We start from the raw sequence: 20,012 nt of genomic DNA on the forward strand, positions 1-20,012 counted from the left end.
ACTTCTGTTTCTGGCTCTCATGGAGTAACTTGTATTAAACAAATCTTTCTGTCAAAAACAACCATTAAAGTTGAACAACATATAGAAAACAGCTATTTAGAAGCATAATAGAGCAAAGAAGGTAGGCAAGACTTAGAGGGATAAGATCCAGAAAAGACAGGAAGTACTTGAGGTGAGTGCTTATCCTTGCCTCCACATTTTTTCTTTTCAGAACATCCTCTAATAAATAACAAGTTTCATAGAAGCCAGACAGAAAGCAGTGACCTAAGGCTTGGGAAAGTTATACTAGGTTGAGGAGGCAAAACCTAATCCTTAAGCTTGAGCTCAAGATTCCATCCAAAAAAAGAACCACAGAGAAAGGAATCCCCATTTACACATGCAATTTCCCCTTTAGACATTAACCGGCCCCCATACTGAGCATGTGCAACACAGCACAGTGAACCAAGTAGTTCTTCCTTGTCCTCATTTGATAAGAATTTTTATCATGACTGGGTGTAGAATTTTTTTCTGTATATATTTAGAAAATTGCATGCTTTTTATTTTTCTTCTTAAGCCTGATAATACAGTGCTCTACATTTTTCAGTTTTTTTAAGTGTTAAAATAATCTTGCAATCCCAAAAATCTGGGATACACCATACCTAATCGTGTATTATTGTTTTTATAAATTGCTAGATTTGGTTTGCTTTTATTCTGTTAAACATTTTTTTTCCCTATGTTTATTAGTGATATAGTATTTTTCGCTATATGTAATGTCTTTGGATTTGTTATAATGGCTGGCCTCATAAATGTGCCAGAATTCCCTGCTATTTTCTTTTCTGGAAGAACTTGTGTAAAGTTAGTATTACTTGCCCCTTAAATATTTGATAGAATTCACCACTGACATGTTCCATGTGGAAATACTTTTAACCACAACTTCATTGTCTTTAATAGATATAGGGCTATCCAGAGTATCTTTTTTTTTTTTTTTTGGATTGAACTTTGGTAATTTATATCTTTCAAGGAATTTTTCCATTTCACCTAAGTTGTCAAATTTATGGGCATGTTTTCATAATGTTCTATTATTATCCTTTTGATCTATAGGATCTTTAACAAGGTCCTTTCATTTATTTTAATAGACTATTTTTTTAGAGTAGTTCAGCAATGCTGAGCAGAAGGTATCGAGATTTCCCATATACTCCCTCCTTCCACACATGCATAGGTTCTCTCATTATCAACATCCTCCACCAGAGTGGTACATTCATTATAATTCGAGAACCTACATTGATACATCATTACTACCTAGAATCCATAGTTTACACTAGGTTTCATTCTATGTCTTGTACACTCCATTGGTTTGGACAAATTTATAATGACATGTGTTCACCATATTATTATCATTCAGAATAGTTTCATGGCCCTAAAAAATACTCTGTGCCCTACTTACACATCCCTCTCTCCCTCCTAAACCCTGACAACCACTGTTCTTTTTACTGTCCTCATAGTTTTGACTTTTCTAGAATGTCATATAGTTGGAATCATGCAGTGTGTAACATTTTTCAGATTGGTTCCTTAGTAATATGCATTTAAGCTTCCTACCTGTCTTTTCATGGCTTGATAGCTCATTTCTTTTTAGTGCTGAATAAAATTCCGTTGTCTGGATGTACCACAGTTTATATATTCACCTACTGAAGGACCTCTTGGTTGCTTCCCAGTTTTGGCAATTAAGAATAAACCTGTTAAAAACATCTGTGTGCAGGTTTTGTTTTGTTTTGTTTTGTTTTGTTTTGTTTTTTTGGGTTTTGGGTTTTCAGCTCCTTTGGGTAAACACCAAGGAAGATGATTGCTGGATTGTTTGGTAAGAATATGTTTAGTTTTGTAAGAGGCTGCCAAACTGCCTTCCAAAGTGACTGTGCCATTTTGCATTCCCACCAGAAATATATTGATACAGCTTGGATCCTGAGCTCAGTGGAGTTTCCTGCTCCTCAAACAGGAGCAGAGTATTTTTCCTTATACTCTTTACCTAGAAGTAATCAATCTTCATCTGTGACCTGATGATGGGAAGGTCTCCTGTCTCTCTCCCAGATGCAGACATGTTTTGGTTTTATCCTATTCTAGAAGTGATAGATCTCTATGCCCGTCTCTAGTGGCAGTCAGTTACTCCCTATTGATCTCTATCACTAAGGGGCATGCTCTCTGGACCTAGTCCCCAATCTTTTTCACAAGCACCCTGTTAAGAACAATGGGAAAGAACTTACAGGGGGACCACCCTTATGTCTAAGCTCCCAGGGAGGCTAAACTGTCATGCTTGGTGACACTCAGCTTTTAATAGTTAATTAATATGTCAGTTGTTTGTTGTTGTTTTGTTTTTTTTCAACTCTGCTTTTATGGCTTTTACTTTTACTTTTTTTAAAAAATAATTTATTTATTTATTTGAAAGAGAAAGACACAGTGAGAGAGGGAACACAAGCAGGGGGAGCGGGAGAGGGAGAAGCAGGCTTCCTGCAGAACAGGGAGCCCAATGTGGGGCTCGATCCCAGGACCCTGGGATCATGACCTGAGCCTAAGGTAGATGCTTAACAACTGAGCCACCCAGGCGCCCCGGCTTTTACTTCTTACATGCTCTGCCAAAGGCAAGAGAGTACATGGGTCCTGTATCTTTTCAGAGGAGCTTATCACCCACTGAAATTCAGTTTACCTTGTTATCTTGCTTTCTGATGGGCTCAGGAAATGTTATAATTTAGCATATCACAAAACTTCTCCTGGTTGTTAGAGTAGAGGCAACATTTTCTTCTGGCTTTCTATATCCCAAGTAGAAGTGGAACTCATCAGTGTGTTTCATATTGCTTTGGTAAATGATGTATCCTTTAGGTCCTCCTTTGAAGCATAGTTCTCTGGCACATTATCTTACATGATTATATCCCCTAGAGCACATCATTTTCTCTGAGCCTGATAATGCCTTTGTCCACCATGATCCATGGCAATGCTAGCATTTTTACTTCACTTACATATGGAACATCGATTTTTTTCTTTCTAATGCTTCTAGAAGCCACCCTGGCAGTATGTCTATACCATCACCAGACTCCTTTCTAGGGTACTAAGTGTTCTTAATCCCAGAAGAGTGCTGGAAGACCACTAGATTCTCCCTTCTCCAGCTTATGTTTCACTTCCCTTTGATAATTACCTTTAGAATCCAGCTCATAATACTCACTTGGCTCCTGCAGGGATCCTGCCAAACCCCACAGCTGCTTTGGGGGTACAGTCCCTTTCTGCCCTTTTCAGGCCCAGCACATCTCCAGCTAAATTATATTCTAACTGTAATCCTAGTTATAGTCCTAGAGTCTTGGAAGGGAGCAGAGACAGATTTGGGAGAGGTCACATGGGGAGAGGTCTATGTAGAATTTTCAAGCAATTACAAAATACTAGCCCTTGATATAGAGTACTGGACCATGTCCTCAGGCTCATTAGTGTCAGGGAAATCTGGGGATTCAATATTGTCAGGAACTTCATCTCAGATGTCCTCATACAATCTGTCAAAGTTACATTCTTTCCCATCCTGGACTGTGATGTTGGCATTGCAGACCAACCTTGGTTGGGTCTTAAACTTTCCTTGGAGATTATGTCCTTTTATGATTAAGTGCTAGGCCTGGTCATCAATATCTTCTGCTCTACCACTACGGTTACACTTAGCTTTTAATTACTGATCAGTCATGTTAGCTTACTAGCTTTCCAAAGCAGAAATATAGCTTAGCAATAGGCAGATCATCCTTTCTCTTGTTCCAATATTTTGAATTACCTGATAAATAACATCAGCTAATTAAATTCTTCAAGTATGCTCAACCCCAGCACCAGGGGACCAGCCTCATCACCACATGCCTGCTCTCCCATCCTCAGCCTGGGTCTCCCTGTGCCCATCAAAAAAGACTCTCTGTATGTGTCCATCTCCCACTTCAATAAAAGAATTTCTTTTATTCTAAAAAAAAAAATCCTCATTAGACAGGAAATAAGCAGGGATGGCTCCTATATTAGAGGCCATGGCAAGACACATGCTCTCTAGAGGTTGGGAGATAAACTGTATGAAGTTTTAGGGACTTATGGCTTTAGTAAAAATACACAGAAGTCCAGTGGTAAGCAGTGCTAGCGAATTCCTACAACATAGAGGGAACTTGCTCTATCATGCCTTACCACAAAGAAGGAAGCACAGTGTCAAGTAGGCTTTACCGGTTTCTGTAGGCAACATGCTTCACATCTGAACTGCTCTAGACCATTACTTGTTCTATAACCATAACGTGCGGGCTGCTAGTTTTGAGTGGGATCCAGAGCCAAAAAGTACTCTATAGCAAGTCGAGGCCATGGTGCAACCAGCTCTGTCCCTTGAGGTCCTACCCTCCAGCAGAGTCAATGATGCTATAGGTGTTAGTGCATGGTTAGATGGAATTGGTAACACTGAAATTAAACATGGGCCGGCTACAGGGAATAATTAAACCACAGGAGCAAGCAGCCTTGACCCTCACTTGTGCCCGTGTCCCTTTCCAGCTTTCACATGTGGCTCTCTGGAGGTACCAGTCTCTTCTACTAATATAGTGGAAGTTTTAACAAACTGGACAACTACTTGATGCTGAAACTGTACATGCCTCACCTGCCACCGGTGATGAGGCTCTCATTGCCAGCTAGGCACTACATGAGCCAGGCTCAAAACACCATCTTACATTTTAGCTTCCTGACTCACTACAGACATCAGTCGTTGCAGGTTGAGTACACTGGAATAAGGAACTGAAATTTATTAATACTTTAATAAGTTAATAAGGCACTGGGTGTTTATTAGGAATCACCAACTGTGGACAAGAAAGGGAGGAAGCAGGGTTGGGCAGAGGGAGAAGTCAAGTTTAGGTACAGACTACAGAAAGGGTCAGCCAGCTTGACCATGGTTCTGGATCATATATGGCCAGATTGGAACAAAATAGTCAGGCCTCTATATGCTCACTTATGACATTACTGGATTTGAGTTGCCCTAGTAAGTGTATGCCCTTGAATGATGAAGTGTTCTATAACGGAGGCAAACTCTGAAGGAATTCAGAGCGGGAGGCTCTTTCCTGAAAGATGGGGCAACGAGTACTGTTTTAAAGGGAAATCTGGAAAGCACATTTTCACACTGAACACAGCAAATAATAGAAGGTAAGATTAAACTGATGGAAGACTGATAGATGCCACATTGGGCAATTTATATTCAGACAGAAGTGAATTTCTTCTAAATGCCTTATGTAATTGGCATAAAGTCATCTTTTCTTTTTTACCCCAAATTTGAATGTGTCATCACAGATGATGATGAGAAGGGAACAAGGCTTTTTCTGGGTGGATTTGTCCAGTAGTTCAGCTTTGACGTTTTTCACCCAGATATGTCAGCTCAGAAACATCAATTAAAGTAACAGTTTAAATACAAAAACAGACTTTTATAATGAAATGGAGACTCTCTTTCATTTTTCACCAAATACTTATTGAGCTAGGTCTAAAGAAATGAAAATAACTAGCGAAGGCTAATAGCCTCTAGACTTAATATGTCTTTTGTGTACACTGCTCAGTATTTCATGGAGGTACTCACCATGTTTCTCACCAGGTTCTTTCTAAGTGTATTACTGTTTTTCCTCCCATGGGGACATATTTTTAATTACATAATAGAAGTCAGTAGAAAATAGGATTTACATGGCAAATATTTCCATTCAGTCACCTTTGCTATAAGTCAAAGGATTTATTGCTGATAAAATAATTTTTCATGCAATCAACAAATTGAGTATGTGACCTGGTTTATGTACTATGTGGCATGTGAATTAAAAGATAAATAAACTACAAACTCTTTCTTTAAAAGAACCCCCATTCTATTAGGAGAGATGAGAGAAGGAAATAAACAAAATATAAAACAATATGCATTAAGTGCCAGAAGACAAGAAAAGTAATGTAAGCACACAGGAGAAAGTAACCTTACCTCTGTTAGGCATGAGATCTCTGGGAAAAGCAGAAAGGCTAATATTCTAAGCAGAAACAACAGCACTGTAATCAAGACATTGAAGAAAAAGAAAGGCCAAAATCTTTCGAGAAATGGTTACTGGTCCAGGTTGACCGGAGCATGGGTTATTTTCAGGAGAACGGATTAAATAAAAGTTTAGCATGGCATTTGACTCTTGTGAGTGTTCTAAATGCTGAAATAAGGACTTAGAACTTCATTAGCCAGGCAATGGGAATACTCCTAAGGCTGTTTAAAAGATGGATGCAGTGTAGGTTCAGAACAAGGCTTTTAGGAAATTTTGATTGCTTGGAACAATTTGGATTGAATTGAAGAGTCTAGAATTTTGAGAAATAATTAAAAGAATATTTAAATAGTTTAAGAAGTAATAAAGGCCTAAGTTAAATATTTTCACACAATATTGCAATTATCTCTTTACCGTTCTATATCTTACTCAAATTTTTGAACTTGAACTTCTAATACAGTGCTAACCTATAGTTTGCTTTTCAAGAAATACGCCTTTAGTAAGTAAACAAATGAATCCATGATAAGTAGGAAAGACTATGCAAGTGGCAGTTTGAAATCAGTGAAATCTTTTGAATCATCTGATGTGGGGACTGGAACAGAAAGATTTCCAAGATTTTGAACCTGAACTGTTGAGAGAATGATGATAATGATTATAAAGAAAAAAGTCAGTTCATGAGGAGGAGTGGGTTTGACTGACAATATAGTGAGTTTGGTGCAAGATGAGGGACCATCCTCACTCGAGCCAAGGAGGAGTGGGAATGCTTCTTTCCATCACATTTTCACAAAATGGGACAGAAAAGGGTGGGCACTTGCCTACTCCTCACAGAACACAGCATGGCCCCAATGCACTGAATACTGGAAGGAGAGTAGCATCATTGTGACATCTTAGGTGTTGTCTTGAGATGTTCTGGGAAAGCAGCACCTAGGGGCAGTGAGAGTTTTCTCAGGGGAATAGCAGAAACATGTGTGACCAAACCCTAGAGGATATTTCAGGATTTGGCAAAACAGGTAAATGTCCAGCCATCACAGGGGACCCCCAGTAGCAGTCTAGTGGGAAGCAATAGCCCCAGAGGCGGTAGTCACATTGTTGGACACAAGTGGGACTCATTTGGGACCTGACCAGAAACTTCTGGGGTAGGTAGCATATACTTTGTGGGGGCCTGAGGATTGACAATAATGTAGGTGGGTTAGTGACCTTGCAGATTCAATGGGCATCATTTTTAACATGGCCACACAGTAGTCACAGGCTGAGGGACTATAATCAAGCCACACTCCTCTTCCATAGGAACTGCCCCTCCTACCTCATTTGCTTCCAAGAACCAACTCTATACACATTCATCATGTGTTATCGATGGCCAGAAATCAGTTCAGAAGCAAGTTTTAAATCATTTGTGACTGGTTTTGAATTTGGAAAAAAATGTGCACATTTCCCCCGGAAAAGCTAGGCACAGGTTTTCATCCAGAATGAATAATTATGCATAGAACTGATTACTTAAATACACAGTTCATGATTATGAATGAAATTACCTGCATTACACTGCAAATACCTCGCTCTGCAAGGATTAAGGGAAGTAAAACTTGATTGCAGATGCTGGAAATTTTAGGTCTTGAGATTTTTCAGTTGCTCTGAAAATATATCACTTACCTCTTATAACATTCCCCTTACAGATGTAATTTACAAGTTGAAATTGAAAATGAAATATTGGTTATACTGGATTTCACAGTGAAGTAAAATTCCAGGAGCTAGACCATAGGAAAGTAAGTGGACTGTTTTCTGTTTTTACATCATCTAGTTCAGACACTTTTCCCAAGAGAGAGATATACAGGTGAAATAGATTTCTACCTACTTGTGCAATTTGGGGCATTCCAGCAAACTCCCCAAACCCTTAAATTTCCCTCTATAAGCCTGTGAACATGCTTAAATCCTACTTTTATTACTTAACTGGTTTAGGCTTATTTATTTATTAAAACGCATGTTCCTGAGGAGACTAATCCATGAAAGTGTAATCCATCAAAGTAACATAGTGTGAACCAGCTCGTCAGCTCTCTTCCAAAGTGACAGTTGGGAAAGAACAGGTTCATTTTCTTATGCTGTTTTGGCAATGTCATTTTTCACATCCTTTCCCACTAACCAGATTAGAACCTCTGTGCAGTGGGGAGGGCTTTGGTTTTGGCTTTTATCTGATCATTTCATGCAGACTCATTTCTCATTGGTGGGGGGCCTCATTTACTTTTCTTGGAAACCAGCTTTTTAAGTTTGTACTGCTTAAATGCAAGGACTCAATACTGAAATTGTGATCCCAGATCAAAAATAATTTGAAGACACCAGACTCAGAAGCACTCTGAAATGTAGGCAAAATACCTCCCTTGGTTTATTACTTTATGTTCATAACTCATAGAACTGTTTTTAATTAAGTTTTGTATTTACTAAAGTAATTCATTTGATATATATACAAAGTAACACAATGTTTAAAAAATAAAGTCACTCTAAAAGTTTTCTGTAAGAGTAAACAATGGTGCTTTGGCTTCCAGTGCCCTGACCTTTTTTTCCATCTTAAAGGAAAAGCATTAGATATACTGTTACTTGTAGGTTTCGCACAGATACCCTTTATCAAACTGAGAAAACAGCCTTGTTTTCCTAGTTTAGACTTATTACAAATGTATGTTGAATTTTCTCAAATTATGTTCTCCATCAATTGAGATAATTATATACTTTCTGTTTTAGTCTGTTGATACAGTGGATTACATAAGATTAAATTAGCTAAATTATTAAATTAATAAAATTAAATATTAATAACTGACTTTATGACTATTCAACTCACCTTTCTTTCCTAAGATAAACCCCACTTGGTCATGATATATTATCTTATTTTATATTACTGGTTTTGATTTGCTACTATTCCAGTTCTCCAGATTTCTTTGAATCTATTGCTACATCCAAAGCTTCTCATAGGTCAGTACAATTTTCCACAAGATGAAAACTGTCTGATAATCTTCAGCTCAATTCTCCTCAGCAGCCTCATCCGAACAATTTGGACAATTATTATCCAGGCTCACTTTCCCTAAGCCATCATTCTGAGAATATCTTTCTTCTCTCATTAATTTTGATCCTGTGTTCTCTATATCCATGCTTTCCTTTGCTTAGTTAGCATTTATTTATTTATTTTTCATGAAGAATAGCCTTCATTACTTTCCTTTGAAAAGGTAGTTTTTTGAGATGCTTTTTTATATTTTGGAAAAACTTTTATTTTACCTTCATCCATGATTGCTATTTGCTGGGCATAAAAATTTACACTCAAACATTCTCGACTTAGAATGTTATACGTTATTTTCCATTCTGTTCTGAAAAAGTCCATAGCAATTGTGAATCTTGACCCTTTGATTTTTTTGAAAAATAGTTATGTGATTAGTTGGTTGGCCTCTCTGATCTTGAGTTCTGGGAAGCTGTCTGTCCTTTAGTTCTGGAAATTTCTCTACTGAAATTTATGTTGTTTTTGTGTCAAATGAGAATCTAAATTTATTTGGGGTTAAATTCTGAAGGAGAAGATGATGGAAATATATTTACAATTCTAAAGCCAGAAGTCTGCTACTTTCCTCAGTATATAACTTTAGTTTAGCAAACATTATGCCAGAGACAAGGGACCCAAAGATAAATTAATCCCAGTAACTGTTCTTTAATTGTTTTTTATCTACTGAGAGATAGATACAGACATGAATTCTGATAATAGCACATTAGTGTGATAAGTAGGAGATGGGGTGAATAGAGGAGGGACACTGCTCAAGTGAGTTCAAGGAATATTCCCTGGAAGATATAATACATAAGCTAAAATTTTAAAAGGCATACGAATTGATCAAATGAAGAAGTAGGTAAAGGACATTCCTGATAGAGTAACTTTCATTCATTCATTTACTCATTAATTTCTTTACTTATTAACTTATTCAATAAGCATTTATAGAATATTACCTTATTCCAAACGTAATTCTAGACATGGGGATCTATAACACATAGTATAATCAAGGACACGAAATCACAAAATAACGTACATGTTATATCTGCGTGTACTTGTGTATCCTAGAAGCATTTTAGAACTGTTCTGGAGTGTAATATATGACAGGAGGTGTGGTGGGAAAGACGTCTGGGGACAGGTATTTTCTTAAAGTGCCTGATACGGCATAGTTAAGTAGTTTGAATTTTTCTTGAAGGTTTTTGGATGCCATTCATAAGATGCTTTATTTTATTCTTATAATAGGATCATTTTATATGTGTTACTTCTTGTAGGTGTTCTTTTAGCTTACCACCAATCATCATTTATAGGTCAGAAATTATGAATCTCTTTTCTCCTCCAAAATAGGGTGATACCACTCATGTTGTCTTTACTTTAGAACAATTATCTTTATCTATACATCTGTACCTATCTAAATTTCCTCCACACATTTTTTACTCACCTCCTCCAGAAACTAACTCTCACTTTTCTCTGCTAAGATAAACTGACATGTCTAAACAAACTGGTGTGTATTATTTTGTAATTTTATCTGTGCCAAAATAATCATGTGTAAACATACACATTTCTTTCTATTTCAACATTCATCTCTAAATTTATCAACTCATTATCTGCTTCAAGTCTGTTTGGTCATTTGAAAAAATTAGATCCTATTGTACAATTTCTCAGCTAAACATCACAGAAATACTTTCAAGTTAACTCATATAGCTTTAATTAATTATTCTTAATGGCTGCAAATATTCCACCATGAGCATGTACCATAATTTATTCAGCCATTCTTCTGTTGATGGTTATTATCTTTGTTTTCAGTTTTACATCACATGAACAATGCTAAATAAACATCCTCGTACATATATCTTGGCACATTTTTGTTTTAATTTTATAAGATAGGTCCCAGATGCAGAATTACTGGGTTGAAAGGTATTTGTATTTTCAAATTTAATAGATTTTGTTGCTAAATTACTTTCCCAAAAGACTATGTCATATATCTACCAGCAAATTAAGAGAAAGTTGTTTTCCCCATATCCCAACTAATAGGTATTATTACGCTGTTCAATGTGTGCCAATTGGACTTCATAAAATATTTCATTGTTATTATACTTTTCATTTTTCTGACTACTGGTAGGTGTGGGGATATATTTATTGGCCACTTGGCCTTGCCCTTCTGTGACTTTGCTTACTGTTCATTAGCTTTTCAAATGAATTTGTAAGTGGTTTTTGTTTTTAATAGTAATAGTTTGTCTGCCATCTACAATTCAAATGTGTATAATTTAATTAATGGCTTTATATAGTATTTTTTCACATGAAAGTTTAAAACCTTTTGTAGAAAGATATATTTATAGCCTTTATAGTTTCTGGATTTCCTATCTTTATGATAAAGGTCTTCCCCACTTTTTTATTATGCATAGAGTCTTTTACAGTTTCTACTAAGTTATTTTCTCCTTTCAATTTCTCAATCCATCTGAATCTTTTTTACTTATGGTGTGAGACAGGGGTCCAACTTTCTTTTCTTTGAGATATATAGCCGATGTGTGAACATACTGAAATGAAATACTACCCTTGTCACATATTAAATTTTCATATGATCTATGGTTTGTGTCTAGATTTTCACCTACAGCCTACTGATTTCTATTTCTATATCAAATCCCATTTTACGTTACAGAACATTTATGTTTTCAATATTTATTAATGTAAGTTCTTTTTCACTATTCTTGCTTTTGCTTTTATTAATTATTTTCAGAAATTATCCTTTCTCATTAAGTACTTTTGTCAATTCCAAAAATAATTTAAAACCCTAATCTGTATGAATATTTCAATTGGACTTGAAATACATTTATTAATATTGAGAAAATTGATGCTTTTATTCTAATAATTCTTACGATCTGAGAATATGATATGCTATTTCAATTTTGTTTCTGATTTTTTTTTATTTTATTCAATATGATATGCTATTTCAATTTTGTTTCTGATTTTTTTTTATTTTATTCAATCAGTTTATCCTTTCTGCACCTTTTTTGTTAGATTTATTCCTAAGTATTATATACTTTTTTGTTAGGGTTATTAAGGAAGTATTTTCACCATTTTCATTTCTTGATGCTTATTGCTAACACAGAAAAAAACCCACAGTAGTATTTTAAACAGTACTATGATCTAATAAACAATAATTTTAAATAGAAACCTGGTGATAGGGGCACCTGGCTGGCATAGTCAGTTAAGTGTCTGACTCTTGGTTTTGGCTCAGGCCATGATCTTAGGGTCGTGAGACAGAGCCCCACATCGGGCTCTGGGCTCTGCTCAGAGTCTAAAACTCTCCCTCCCTCTGCCTTTACCCACCCCTTCTCTCAAATAAATAAATCTTAAAAAAAGAAAAAAAAAGGAAAGAAAGAAACCTGGTGATAATATGGAGAACAGATTTTCAAGAAACAAAAATGGGGACAGACAGGTCCACTTAGGAGGCCACTGCTGGAGTTCAAGTGGGAGGAAATAAATGCTTGAAGTAAGGTGTGGCTGTCAAGGTGAAGTAGATAAGGAATAAATGAACAGGACTGAGATATAATTGGCAGAACTGGGATGTCGACTTAATAAGGGACATATGGGTATGAAAGATGTTTAGATTACTTTCAGATTTCCGGCTATTTCCTGAAATGGCTGATAAAGGAGAATGAGCAGGAAATACCTGCACTCCCATGTTCGTTGTCGCACTACTCACAATGGCCAAGCTATGGAAACAACCCAAGTCTCCATCAACAGATAAATGGAATATACGTATTTATACGCTACACAAGGGAATATTAGTAAGCCTTAAAAAAGAGGGAAATCCTGCCATTTGTGACAACATGGATGGACCTGGAGGATATGATGCTAGGTGAAATAAGCCAGTCCCAGAAGGGCAAATACTGCATGATTCCACTTATGTGAGGTATTTAGAATAGTTGAACTCATAGAAGCAGAGAATACAGTTGTGGCTCCAGGTGCTGTGGGGTGTGCGGGGTGAGGGAATTGTGGAGTTGTTATTCTAAAAGTATAAAATTTCAATTATACCAGTCCTACACATCTGCTGTACAACATGTTACCTATATTAATGACATGGTATTGTGCACTTCAAAATTTGTTAAGAGGATAGATCTCATATTAAGTGTTCTTATCACACACGGACATAAAGAAACTCTGGGAAGGGTTGGATATAGCTGTTACCTTGATTATGATGATAGTATCACAAGCGTTTACATATGTCCAAATGAATTAAATTATACAATATAAATTATAAAAAAGTATACTTGTCTCTTACTGATACTCCAATAAAGCTGTTAAAATATCAATCAATAAACAAAAAGACTGATGATGAAAATAAAAGGGGAGTGAGCAGGTTAAAAAATAAATCCACTATAAATCTTTAAATCTCAACTTTGTATCATAGACCTGTGTTTTTCAAAGTTTTGACAATCCTAACCCAATTATTGGATGACCAGTGAAATTATGGTTGACACATTTTAGTTAAATAAATTTAAAATAAATATTAAAAGCTTTTAAAATAATTACTATAAAACATCATCTTTACCATGGTATATATGTGGTTATGTGACCAAGTGGCCAAGTTCCACATGTAGTAGGTTCTATTAAGGTAAAACATTCTGAATTTCAATTATAGATTTTGAGGAAATAGGAGCAACTATTTATGGTTTTGTAGTTAGGGACATTTATCTCAAACATGGATTCAGAAATTACAAAACTACAACTCATCTTTTTTCATTAAAGGCTATTTTCAGGCTATATCAGATATAAAATAACTATATCACACTATTAATTGTTGACTATTTCCACTTGGACACCAGGAATAATCAATCAATTCCCTAATCTACTCTGGTTGTTTCGGGTGCCAGAAATTATTTCCAACTTTAGATGAGAAATAATATACTCAGTAATTTATTATCCAGTTCTACCTCCAATAAGTGAAAGCAAATATTAAGGAAAAAGTTAAACCGTTTGTGAGGAAGTTAGTCATATCACTGTTTGGTTTTCCAAAGAAATCCTGATACTTTATCATCCATTTTTTTTTTTTAAAAGAGAGAGAGAGAGAGAGACCACACAAGTGGTAGTGCGGGCGCAGAGAGAGAACCTCAAGCAGACTCCACAATCAGCGCGGAGCCTGATATGGGCCTCTATCACACGACCCTGAGGTTATGACCTGAGTCCAAATCAAGAGTCAGACAATTAAACTACTGAGCACCCAGGCACCCCCCTTTATCATCAGTTTAAAACTAATAATATTTTCCCTTGAATTTTTGGGGTCAGACTATTGAAGAGATTGTGTGTATCTCTGAAATGCGTTAGTTGAGTAAGCCACTTAAAATCATACAAACTCTATATTATCACTGTAATAAGGAAACAGTTTTGATTTTATTAACTCATGAACTCAAATCTTTCCCATGCTGAGAGGAAGGGAGCATGTGTGGAAAAGCAGTCTCTGACCTGCAGTTCGTTCCCTCGCATGGCGTAATGAAAAGATATTCTCACCATAGCTGTGATTTCATTACATTAATATATTTACTATTTCGGGGAAATGTGTTGTCCAGAACTGTAGCCACTAGATATATGTGGATATTTAAATTTAAATGAATTAAAGGTATGTAAATTTGGAATTTATTTTCAGTAAAGTTGGAATTTACTAGCCCCATTTCAAGTGTGCTCAGTAGACATGTGTCTAGGGGATACCATATTAAATGAAGCAAATAGAAAAAATTTTCATTATTGCAGAAAGTTCTTTTGGTCAGTGTTGTTCTAGAACAATGAATTAAAGTATATTATTGACCATAATCTATTCTCTTGAATGAATACTTTTTGGATTGATTTTCATAGACAGTTTCTTTGCCTGTGTGACACACATAGCCACACATAGCCAATGCTCTTTCATCAAGTTCTAAAGGCACCTTTTCTAAGCTATATTGCAACTCACAAATAATCACTACTCCAAAAACAAACAAAAAACTCTTTTCTGCATTCCCATGAGTTTGGTGAAAAAAGTAATGAAATGTGTGTTCACCTACAGGCACTATTCCTATGTCAAAGACTAATACCCCATACACTAGTAATTCTATCCAATTGTAATAAGAAATATTTCCTGGCACACATACACACAGACACAAACATACACACACACACTCCGCGCATACACCTCAATACACACACGTTTTAATCTCTCTTTTTTCTTATGTGCTTATGATATCGTTGACATCTAATAGTATCATTTCATAGATAAATTTTATTAGCAACTTATTTTTCTGGCATAATATCTGTCACTAATTTGCAGTTGGTTTTACAACATCCTCAACAGTACTATAAGGGTCATTTGTATTTGCTTTTATTTTAAGAAATATAATTTTGTCTGTTTCTGTCATTTGTGTTCTTGTCTTTAGTAGCAAAAAAATATTTTTATATTATATTTATGGTATTTTTAAAATATATTTTTATATTACACTTAAATTATATATCTATGGTAAATACTTTTAATTTTTATATTTATTTTGTTTATGGTAAATTATTATTTTATATGTATACATTTATGGTATTATTTTTTATTATATTTATGGTAAATCTTGGAATTATCTGAAAATTGTGAGAAGAGTCCAATGAGTTTATGTTGTCATTTGCTAAATTTTATCAATAACTCATTGTGGACTAAAAATATTGTTCAATGGGCCTAACGGAGTCCAATTTTTAAATAATTATATATTTTATAATTCTATTTTTATTTGGCTGATTTTGTGAAATCATTACACTTAAAAATTCAATTTCCTAGAACATTTGTGTCCACATTCTATACTGCCACCAGAGTCTCACTTATTATTTCTACTAACAAGGTTACTGAGAAGGATCAGTGTTTTGTGTTCCTGTTTCTATCAAGGTTTTATGCTTCAGTAAACAATTAACAGAGCTATTGATCCATTTTTGTCAATAGGAGGTATGACAAATCAATTTAATTAAAGCAAAAATGTAAATGTGATATGTATTAAAATATAAATAGTACACCTAATACATATAAATTGAATATATACTATGGGTATATATATATATGATGTGATATATTTACAGCTGTGATAAATTACACCCTCTTAAAAATGTGCACAACCTTTTAAGAAGATGAAAAATATTAAATAAAACTGAATCATAATTAATCTCAAATTTCTAATTCTTGAAATATCTATTAAAATTATTTTTTCCGTTACCTACCTACCTCATGCGACTCCCTTATTACATAATAGGACTCTGAGAATATTATTGGGGTGAACAAGAAGGCTACCAGTGTTTCTAATCTATGTATTTTCTTTTTCATTTTTACTTCTCAGAAAGTTGTATCTAAGTCATCAAGTGTGGGGAGTCAATGATGCAGAAGATGCCTGCATGGGGTAGTCACAGGAATCTAGAATGAAAGCTACAACATCTATTTCTAGGATTGAGGTGGTAGGTGTCTCAGAAGTGAGATAAAGTTTACTAAAGATTTAACACAGTCCACTCAGGGATGGAAGCATGGAAGAGTATGCATGAATGTATGAGGGCACATAGTAGTCAACGTACTGACATGATGTACCAGGGAAACACAGGGCTAATCGCTAGAGGGGAATGACTCTCTCCAAGACAGAGTGAAAAGTTTTCGGACCATGGAAAGCTCTAGGCAATGCAGCTGGGGACATACACTCCATGATGTGCTAGCCCCCCACAGCCACCCACACTTACCCACTACCAACAGAGGTAAATAAATGCAGATCAGTGAGTTGTTATTTGCTCAGCTTAATTAGAGAGAATATAATTATAATGTATTCACACACCTAATATATACAGTAATCCTTCATTTTCTTGGCATTGTCACAGAGGGAAATATTTTATATAAAGAGACTTTACATGTAACTAATACAAGTACAAAATCCCTTTAAAATTTAAACATGTCATTAAAAATATCTCTGTGAAATTTATTCTGCACTCCTCGACTTCCTCAAATAGAATATGCTGAATATATTTCCCCCCCTCTAATGATATTACATGAAGAGTATCTATGATTTGGCTGTGCTTTAGAAAATTGATGCCTTTGGTGACTCTTGATGCATGAGAGACTCCTTCCCTCTCCACTAAGTGGCCACAAGTAAATTCTGTTTCTGCTTTTAAGTTTTTCTGGCTCGTCCTCTGTGGACAGGCTGGCTTCAGTTGAGACTTCTCGCCAGAATGACCGCTTGAAGTACTGTCTGCCCACCCTTCTTTCTTTCCCTTTCTTTCCCGTCCACCATCTCTTTTAAATTGATGTTCCTAATTTGTTTGAGGCTGGCAAACAGGTATTCGCAGATATAACAGAAGTGAGCGGGTGTTAAGAGTCCAGTGGTCTCTGGGTGATGGTCAGTGTCTTTGCTGGGGAGTACAGTAGCAGATTTAAGTAGTTGGTTCCATGATAGCTGTCCCCTGGACCTCTTCTCTCTTCTCGTTCTGTGTTCTCAGCTATATTTCAGAGGATGGAAGTCACCCAACACTTGATTTCTGGTTAGATGGTATAGTTTTATAGATTACGAAATACATATTTTTGTTACTATTATATCCTTTTGTAAAATAGTAAATATAACATGAGAAATTAACACTAAGAGAAAAAGCGCGAAGCACATGCCTTTAACCATATGATTTCTGGAATTAACAATTTTCTTGGCATTTGTTCCGGTTAATGTTTCCTGTTATTGGTGTCGAAAATATTTTACTTAAGAATGCTAGGTGAGGAAAATCCTATAGTGTAAAACTCTCCTCCTTGTATTTTTATTCACCATGTATAGTATTTTTTAAATTTGAGGCATCACTGCAGCAAGTTGTAACTGATGTATGGAGTGACAAGTCTTCCCTACTGCATAAAAAGAGAAATAGCACTGAGCAGTGACTGCTGCAATGCATTGTTTTTTTTGTAATATTTCGTTTATACAAAGCTTTGGAAACCCAGCAGGCTCTGAACCTTCTACACAGTGAGACAAGACTCAGACCAAAATGCATTTAATGTGCTCATTTCTTTTTTCTTTCCTTTCAATACATTTCCAGTTGAAAATCGGTTTCGTGCCCCAGGGTGCACTGTAGGGCTACAGCCCTAGCAATCCAAAGTGCTGGGACCAGGATTGGATCAGGAGGTGGGAGTAGGAATTGCAGCCCCTCTGGTCCCTCTCCCCAAATCACTACCACCAGCAAGTAAATTCACTCACTGGATGTGTGTTGGGGAATGGAGGAAAGGTGCACGTGCGCATGTGCATGCATTTCAGTGGAAAGAACAGTAGTTGGTCTCAATCACAAGGCCAGCCTCATCATAGGTATCCAGTCTTCTGCTGGGCATGGAGGAAATGCTCATATCCTGGATCTTTGGGCCACTCACCATGATTCTACGCCTTCTGGAACATGCTTGGAACGGGACAGGGATATTAAACATAGACAAAGGTTTGAGAACAGACATATCTACTGGGAACTTCTCCTGAGAGTAAAAGGAAATTAGGGTTTTTGTTTGTTTTTTTAGAGGTCTATTGACTTCAAACTACCAAGGGCATTTCCTTAACTTAGAAATACTTACACAACTGTCTGCATTACAATTCTTTTGTAGGAAATCCCCAGGTATGAAATTTCCTGGGATATAGTTGGTGAAGAATGTCTTTTGCCTTTACTTGGTACTATGAAGCCAAGGGACTCTTTCTTGGTAAGGAGGATCAAACACAGAAACATCATCAACTCACGTATGATCTAGCAACATCTTGGGTCAGCCTCTCACAGCCTACCTCAGGTAGCTTGGCTTGGAGCTTTATGTTCTTTTCTGCAGTGTTTGCCTCTTGAGCTTTGCAGACAATTTTGGAGAGGGGTGAGGTTTGGGGCATAGCTGAAGGAAAAATAAAGTTTATGTGCACGACATGCTCCCATCAGACAGGAGGAAGCAGTGCATGTATAAACTAGTTTTATTTGAATTTTTCTGTTTTCTATAGCTTTACCTCTTTTCCTCCCATTTATCAATGACAGACCTATATAACAGTACGATTTGAGAACCAGTGAGTTGGTAGCCATTAGTATCTTTTACCTGTTGCTCAGAGACTTAGACTTCATGGATGCAATTCTTGTGAACAATACTAATGATCACCAAAGAAATATGTGGTCACTTAGGAGAAAGTGCTGGGCATTGGATTTCTTGGCCCAGGCAATTGGACCTAGGGTGTGTTTATGTGTGTGTAAACTTCTGATCTAAACTAGGACCCGGAAAACTTAATCTAGCCTCTAAACACGTTTGAATCCAGCCCATCTTCGGGCTTTCAGCTGTTCTTTCAGGATCCAAGAATTAAAGACATAGATCTATGTTAATTAATTAAGTAGAGCTATTCCCAAAAGTAATTCACTCACATAATAGTTTAGATCTGCAAACAAATGCCTCAAAGCTTATATGTTTTCCCAGGCCCTGTCCCTGCCATCCATTTAAGCTGCTAGAGATAAATGGTGCAACCTAAGTTATAACTTAAACTCTCTAGTGGAGTTAATTTCAAAAAATCAGATTAATAATTTTCCTCCACATTAACAATTTTCCTTATTTAAACTAAATATCCATAGTCAAATATCTAAACATAAAGCTGTTTAATAATTTTATTAATATTTTCATTAATTATATATCATGTAAATTATACATAATATAATTAATAACTGTTACTGATATTATTAATATTTATCTATACAATGGAGAATTTTATAAGGATTTTAAAAAGCAAAAATACATGAAGCTTTTAAATTAAATTTATAGCCTAATAATAAATGTCATTTCATAATAATCTTCCCTTTTTTCCTCCATTATATCAAATCCTCTAGTATTTCAAGTTTGAAAGATACCAAAATTCAAGTTAACATCACTTTTTTATCTCTCTCTGTAATAGAGTGCTTTTAGGCATTTTCTTATAATTCCAGGGAATATTTCAGGTTGACATTTTAGCATCACAAATCAGCTCTCTGAATGATCAGATTTCTGGTAGCTT

This window comes from Eumetopias jubatus, unplaced genomic scaffold (assembly GCF_037043125.1).
Source record: "Eumetopias jubatus isolate StellerSeaLion01/CBP00866 unplaced genomic scaffold, mEumJub1_p1.0 scaffold_7, whole genome shotgun sequence".
NCBI lineage: Eukaryota > Metazoa > Chordata > Mammalia > Carnivora > Otariidae > Eumetopias > Eumetopias jubatus.